Below are 7,664 nucleotides of genomic sequence, written 5' to 3'. Positions count from 1 at the left end.
CACACACACACACACACACACACACACACACACACGTCCTTTGATGAGGACAGCAAATCCCTGGAGCAGCTGACCCCCTAGGGGGCTGATTGGCTGATCAGGTTCCTGGGTTCAGGTACACACAACAGTGAAACCTACAGTACATGGCCCTATTCAATCAAAGCTGCAAATAATTGTTTCCGAAGACATGATTCCTCTCAGCAATGGGAAAGTGGGGCTTCTTCTCTACCAAGCAGGGTTCATATTTAACTCCTCTGAGAATGAACTTGTACTGTATCTTGAGCTTATATCTTTAGTAAAACAATTTAATAATTGCTTTGTTATTGTGTAGAAATTGAGTTTAGGGGTTATTGTTAGTACAAGTTGAATAAGGATCATTCAACAATGTGTTAATACAATGCTATTCCTATTGAATTACTACACAGACATGAGCTACTCAGTGAAGTTTTACCCCCTCTGAATAGCACAATACATCGTGTCTCCAGAAGAGACTCCTCTATTGGCTCAGAGAAGCCAACAACAGTGTTTGGTGTTCTGGTACTTTTGCCCATGTGGATGCTTGACACAAGCTTATGATGGTCATGCATATAAACTATAAGAAACTAAAACAATTATAGTGAAAATGAAGTGAAAATGAATTTTAATGGAATGTTCCCAACCTCACCAGCTTGTAATTGAAGTCTAGGGAATGGCCTCCAGGGGGCTAGATGTGACTGCATTACACAAAGCATGGAGGTGACCACAAGGCTATTCAACTCTGCCTGCTTTGGCTTCCTAGTGTTATTAGTTCCCCAACTCCTTAAACCTCTGGTCAGGCAACATGATGGTTCAGATGGCATTCAACATGTCTTCTGGACTTGTTTGACAATGAAGTAGAGGGAGTGTAATATAAAATAGTTGTGAAATACAGTATGTGTCCCCTCTGTGTTTGAGTCAGTATTTAGAAATAATGCAGGTTGCGTCTTTAAAGCCACAAATGCCCTGTTGAGTTCAACACACATTTGACCCTCAAAATAAAGTGATTCAACTGTCCATGTTACATTGAGTCAGTATCTGATACTACATCGTATAATTGATAGTTGATACATCGTGTCATCATATTATTACAAGTGGAGCGAAAAATCAAACAGGAGGATACTTTGTAGAAAAAATATCGGCTTCATAAAATCCAGAATGAAGTCTAGCCTACCATTGAGCGTCTCAGCATTCCTCCCGAAAACAGTCGCCTCCATCCTCCCATAATCTCTCTCCTCTGTTCCCCGCTCCATAGTATCCCTGAACGTCACAGCAGAGTCCCAAGTTCCTAAAAGTTGGGCAACGACTGAACATCAAGAATAGTGGACAAGTTGCTGCATAGATTTACGGGAGTTTTGTAGAAAAGGTAGGCCGACAGTATTTTGCTATTCTATCTAATAATTTGCCGTTCTTGTATTTTTTTGGTGTGCCACATACTTTCCGCTTGATTCCAAATGTAGCGCCGCAGCTCGCTATAACTGGACTACTAACGTGAATCGTATTCATTGTATCTTTATAACTTCCGCTTTATACAATGTAAAATTGTACCCACTGCATGAGTTTGCTTTTGAAAAACATAATGCTTTCAAGTCCTCTCGCGGTTATGGTATGTCTATCGAACCTAAATCAATGTGATAATGATGTTCCAGTCGAAATGATCACGACGTTGTGGCTTTTGACGTCCTGATGTTTTATACAGGCTTGGTTGCCATATAGGCTACTTTGATTTATATGAATTGATATTGTGCCATGGTAGCAACGATTGCGTACATTTTGTCTTCGCTGTAAACATTTGGCACTGCTGTTTTGACACATGGGTGAGGGGGAGGAGCCATTTGGAAGTACACTATATATACAAAAGTATGTGGACACGCCTTCAAATTAGTGGATTTGGCTATTTCAGCCACACCCGTTGCTGACAGATGTGCACGATCGAGCACACCGCCATGCAATCTCCATATACAAACATTTAGAGTAGAATGGCCTCACTGAAGAGCTCAGTGACTTTCAACATGGCACCATCATAAGATGCCACCTTTTCCAACAAGTCAGTTCCTTCAAATGTCTGCCCTGCTAGAGCTGCCCCTGTCAACTCTAAGTGCTGTTATTGTAAAGTGGAAATGTCTAGGAGCAACACAGGCTCAGCTGTGAAGAACAGAAAAAGCGTCTATCCTTGGTTGCAACTGTCACTACCAAGTTCCAAACTGCCTCTGGAAGTGTAACAGTATAACTTTACGTCCGTCCCCTCGCGCGAACCAGGGACCCTCTGCACACATCAACAACAGTCACCCACGAAGCATCGTTACCCATCGCTCCACAAAAGCCACGGCCCTTGCAGAGCAAGGGGAACCACTACTTCAAGGTCTCAAAGCGAGTGACGTAACCGATTGAAAGGCTATTAGCGCGCACCACCGCTAACAAGCTAGCCATTTCACATCCGTTACAGAAGCAACGTTAGCACAATAACTCTTTGTCTGGAGCTTCATGGAATGGGTTTCCATGACCGAGTTGCCGCACACAAGCCTAAAATCAACATGCGCAATGCCAAGCGTCGACTGGAGTGGTGTACAGGTCGCCGCCATCGGACCCCGGAGCAGTGGAAATGCGTTCTCTAGAGTGATGAATCACGCTTCAACATCTGGCAGTCCGACAGACGAATCTGGGTTTGGTGGATGCCAGGAGAACGCTACCTGCCCCAATTAGAACACATGTGCGGAGTTGAGGGGTTGGAAATCCCGCTCATTGCTCACCTGCGCTCCTTGTCCTTTCCTAAAAACCGCTCTGTGCTCACAGGAGAAAAAAACTCCCGCTCCAAATTCGCTCCATTGATTAAAATAACAATTTAACCAACACCCATCTATTTTTGTGACTACCTGGACCTACCAATTGTTTTTTAAGTATTGAAACTAAACCATATGGATTTTAATTAAAAGTATTTGAATAAACATGAAAAGGTGAATGTTAGAAGTGAACATAATTTCAAATAGCCTATATGTCATATTTAACAGCATATAAACACTTTAAATAGGCTAGGAGCCAGACAGGGAGCCTGAGAAGGAACGAAAATGAATTATTTAGGCTATATTATTTCAATTATTTCAAGACTATATGTAACCGATGTGAAATGGCTAGCTAGTTAGCGGTGGTGCGCGCTAATAGTGTTTCAATCGGTGACGTCACTCGCTCTGAGACCTGAAGTAGTTGTTCCCCTTGCCCTGCAAGGGCCGCGGCTTTTATGGAGCGATGGGTAACGATGCTTCATGGGTGACTTTTGTCTGTGTGGAGAGGGTCCCTGGTTCAAGCCCAGGTAGGGGTGAGGAGAGGGATGGAAGCTATACTGTTACATATACGTTAAAAAGAAATACACTGTGAAGCATTTGCAAGTGCGACACAGTAGGCTGGTGGGGACATAAAGAGCTCAGCATTTAAACAACATTTCATTGTATTAAATTATTATAGTCTATACCTTGCGCATATAGGTTGTGACTTACTTACTTAGAATTAAATACAAATTAAACATGAAATAACTTAGTGCCTTTGAATTCATTTTTAGAATACATTTTTAGAAACACGAGTCTGGCCAGTCTGTGGCTTCTGGCTCATGTGATGGTGCCTGGAGAGCAGCAGAATATCCTCTCCAAACTTGCAAAGCCACTGGGGATGATAAACACCCCTTTGGCCACTCTTGCCAGGCTGGGCAGAGATGCAAAGTTTTTTTTAACAATTTGTGTATATAGGTAGAGGTTTTTAGGCAAAATAACCCAATCAAAACGGAAAGCTCCTTGAACTTGGGAATATGCCAGGCCTATTGGGCCAAAATCAATTATGGCCCATTGTATAGATAATAAAACGAAGATGAACTAAACTTTTAAGAGATCAGATTTTTTGTTTTAAAATACTTTGCTACAATGACACACTTGGTTAACGACCCACCTCGTTCCTTTCTTTTAGCATGTGCACGTAGTTAAGTACACCATAATGCTTTTGGGATAAGTGTCTTCAGATTCCACAATGATTAGTTGTCCACACTACATCACCGCACTCCCTCTCTTCCTCTTGGTTCTCATCTTTGTAAGTCACCTTGATTTAGTAACTGTGTGTTTTACCAGTTTCTTTATGAAAATATTTAGCGAACTCCATGACAGTAGCAAAGCAAGGGGCTATGCTGGGGCGGGCATGACCTGAGCTCGTGAAGTGAGCACTACTGGAGCGAAATTGGAGCGGGCGAGAAGGTGAAAGCTCCTATACCTTTGAAAATCTCGCTCCACACTCCAGTCAAATTAGGCATGCTCCACTCTTCGCTCCGCTCTGCTCACATGCTCTGGCCACAATGCGTAGTGCCAAAAACGTATGAAAATGTATGCACTTACTACTTACTGTAAGTCGCTTTGGATAAGAGCATCTGCTGAATGACTAAAATGTAAAATGTAAACTGTAAAGTTTGGTGGAGGAGGAATAATGGTCTGGGGCGGTTTTTCATAGTTCGGGCCAGGCCCCTTAGTTCGAGTGAAGGGAAGTCTTAACCCTACAGGATACAATGACATTCTAGACAATTCTGTGCTTCCATCTTTGTGGCACCAGTTTGGGGAAAGCCCTTTCCTGTTTCAGCATGAAAATGCCCCCGTGCACAAAGCGAGGTCCATACAGAAATGGTTTGTCGAGACCAGCGTGGAAGAACTTGACTGGCTTGCATAGAGCCCTGATCTCAAGCCCATTGAACACCTTTGGGATGAATTGGAACGTTTACTGCGAGCCAGGCAAAGTAAATTGTATACCAGTTGTCACGTTCCTGACCTGTTTTCCTTTTTTCTTGTATTTATTTAGTTGGTCAGGGCGTGAGTTGGGTGGGTTGGTCTATGTGTGTTTTTCTATGTTGGGGTTTTGTGTTCGGCCTGGTATGATTCTCAATCAGAGGCAGCTGTAGATCGTTTGTCCCTGATTGAGAATCATACTAAGGCAGCCGGGGTTTCACGTGTGTTTTGGTGGGTGGTTGTATCTCGTGTCAGTGTTCGTGCCACACGGGACTGTTTTCGGTTTTGTCACGTTTTGTTGTTTTTTGTATGTTAAGTGTTCAGTTCGATTCATTAAAATATCATGGACACGAATCACTCTGCTTATTGGTCCGACCCGTCTCGCCTCTCCTCGTCCGAGGAGGAGGAAGAATATTACGACGATCGTTACAGAACCACCCACCAATCTAGGATCAAGCGGAGTGCAAACGGGCAGTGACAGCAGTGGGAAAAAACCCAGGACTCCTGGACTTGGGAGGAGATCCTGGACGGCAAAGGACCCTGGGCTCAGCCAGGGGAATATCGCCGTCCCAAGGCGGAGCTGGAGGCAGCGAAGGCAGAGAGGCGCTGGTATGAGGAGGCAGCGCGGCGACGCGGTTGGGAGCCCGAGAGTCAGACCCAAAAATTTCTTGGGGGAGGGCACACGAGGAGTGTGGCAAAGCCGGGTAGGATACCTGAGCCAACTCCCCGTGCTTACCGTGGAGTGAGAGGGCGTCGTACTGGTCAGACACCGTGTTATGCGGTAAAGCGCACGGTGTCCCCAGTACGCGTGCTTAGCCCAGTGCGGGCTATTCCACCTCGCCGCACTGGTAGGGCTAAGTTGGGCATCGAGCCGGATGTCATGAAGCCGGCCCAACGCATCTGGCCTCCAGTGCGTCTCCTTGGGCCGGCATACATGGCACCAGCCTTACGAATGGTGTCCCCGGTTCGCCAGCATAGCCCAGTGCGGGCTATTCCACCTCGCCGCACTGGCAGGGCTACGGGGACCATTCAACCTGGTAAGGTTGGGCAGGCTCGGTGCTCAAGAGCGCGTGTCCTCCTTCACGGTCCGGTATACCCGGTGCCACCTCCACGTACCAGTCCACCGGTGGCAGCCCCCCGCACCAGGCTGTCTCTCCGGGTTCTCTCTCCAGCTGCTCCCACCTGTCCAGCGCTGTCAGAGCTTTCCTCCTCTCCAGCGCAGCCAGTGCCTATACCACGCACCAGGTCTACAGTGCGTCTCAGCCGGCCAAAGTCTGCCGTCTGCCCAGCGGCGCCTGAACTGCCTGCCTGCCCAGCGGCGCCTGAACTGCCTGCCTGCCCAGCGCTGTTTGAGCTGCCTGCCTGCCCAGCGCTGTTTGAGCTGCCTGCCTGCCCAGCGCTGTTTGAGCTGCCTGCCTGCCCAGCGCTGTTTGAACTGCCTGCCTTCCCAGCGCTGTATGAACTGTCTGCCTGCCCAGCGCTGTCCGTCGGTACTGAGCCTTCAGAGCCGTCCAGCCAGGACCAGCCAGAGCCGTCCAGCCAGGACCAGCCAGAGCCGTCCAGCCAGGACCAGCCAGAGCCGTCCAGCCAGGACCAGCCAGAGCCGTCCAGCCAGGACCAGCCAGAGCCGTCCAGCCAGGACCTGCCAGAGCCGTCCAGCCAGGACCTGCCAGAGCCGTCCAGCCAGGACCTGCCAGAGCCAGTCAGCCAGGAGCTGCCAGAGCCGTCCAGCCAGGACCTGCCAGAGCCGTCCAGCCAGGACCTGCCAGAGCCGTCCAGCCAGGACCTGCCAGAGCCATCCAGCCAGGACCTGCCAGAGCCAGTCAGCCAGGAGCTGCCAGAGCCGTCCAGCCAGGAGCTGCCAGAGCCGTCCAGCCAGGATCCGCCAGAGCCGTCCAGCCAGGATCCGCCAGAGCCGTCCAGCCAGGATCCGCCAGAGCCGTCCAGCCAGGATCCGCCAGAGCCGGCCAGCCAGGATCCGCCAGAGCCAGCCAGCCAGGATCCGCCAGAGCCAGCCAGCCAGGATCCGCCCCTCAGTCCGGTGCTGCCCCTCAGTCCGGTGCTGCCCCTCAGTCCGATGCTGCCCCTCAGTACGGAGCTGCCCCTCAGTCCGGTGCTGCCTTTTAGTAGAGTGGGTTTGACATGGAGGGTGGCCATTGGGAGGAGACCACGGAAGCGGGGTTTGACTATGGTGGGTTGGGGACCACGACCAGCGCCAGAGCCGCCACCGTGGACAGACGCCCACCCAGACCCTCCCCTAGAGTTTATGCGGGTGCGCCCGGAGTTCGCACCTTAAGGGGGGGGTTATGTCACGTTCCTGACCTGTTTTCCTTTTTTCTTGTATTTATTTAGTTGGTCAGGGCGTGAGTTGGGTGGGTTGGTCTATGTGTGTTTTTCTATGTTGGGGTTTTGTGTTCGGCCTGGTATGATTCTCAATCAGAGGCAGCTGTAGATCGTTTGTCCCTGATTGAGAATCATACTAAGGCAGCCGGGGTTTCACGTGTGTTTTGGTGGGTGGTTGTATCTCGTGTCAGTGTTCGTGCCACACGGGACTGTTTTCGGTTTTGTCACGTTTTGTTGTTTTTTGTATGTTAAGTGTTCAGTTCGATTCATTAAAATATCATGGACACGAATCACTCTGCTTATTGGTCCGACCCGTCTCGCCTCTCCTCGTCCGAGGAGGAGGAAGAATATTACGACGATCGTTACACCAGTGCCACATGACACAAATGTCCCAAATAAATTCTACCCCATAAATCTGTAATTAACTTCACATTTGTAATGTTAGACCTGCTGATGCAAGACTGTAGGCTAGTGTTACCACTTTTTTCTTATTTTATAGTAAGCCACAATAACTGACCTTTTCATACTTATGCCCTCCTATTTTACCTTCATCAA

General features: G+C 48.5%; 1 protein-coding gene across 1 annotated transcript in view; it reads left to right on the top strand.

Moving 5' to 3' along the window:
• Positions 1-1,265: 1,265 nt before the first annotated feature.
• LOC120042001 (solute carrier family 45 member 3-like) overlaps positions 1,266-7,664 on the top strand; it is a 64,877-nt gene continuing 58,478 nt past the window's right edge. Inside the window, exon 1 of the mRNA XM_038986874.1 lies at positions 1,266-1,381. The gene's annotated coding sequence lies outside the window, so the exon portion shown is untranslated. The remainder of the gene's footprint in view (positions 1,382-7,664) is intronic.

This window comes from Salvelinus namaycush, unplaced genomic scaffold (genome assembly GCF_016432855.1).
Source record: "Salvelinus namaycush isolate Seneca unplaced genomic scaffold, SaNama_1.0 Scaffold6, whole genome shotgun sequence".
NCBI lineage: Eukaryota > Metazoa > Chordata > Actinopteri > Salmoniformes > Salmonidae > Salvelinus > Salvelinus namaycush.
The sequence above is the reverse complement of the archived record's forward strand: the minus strand, read 5'-3'. Positions and strand labels throughout refer to the sequence as shown.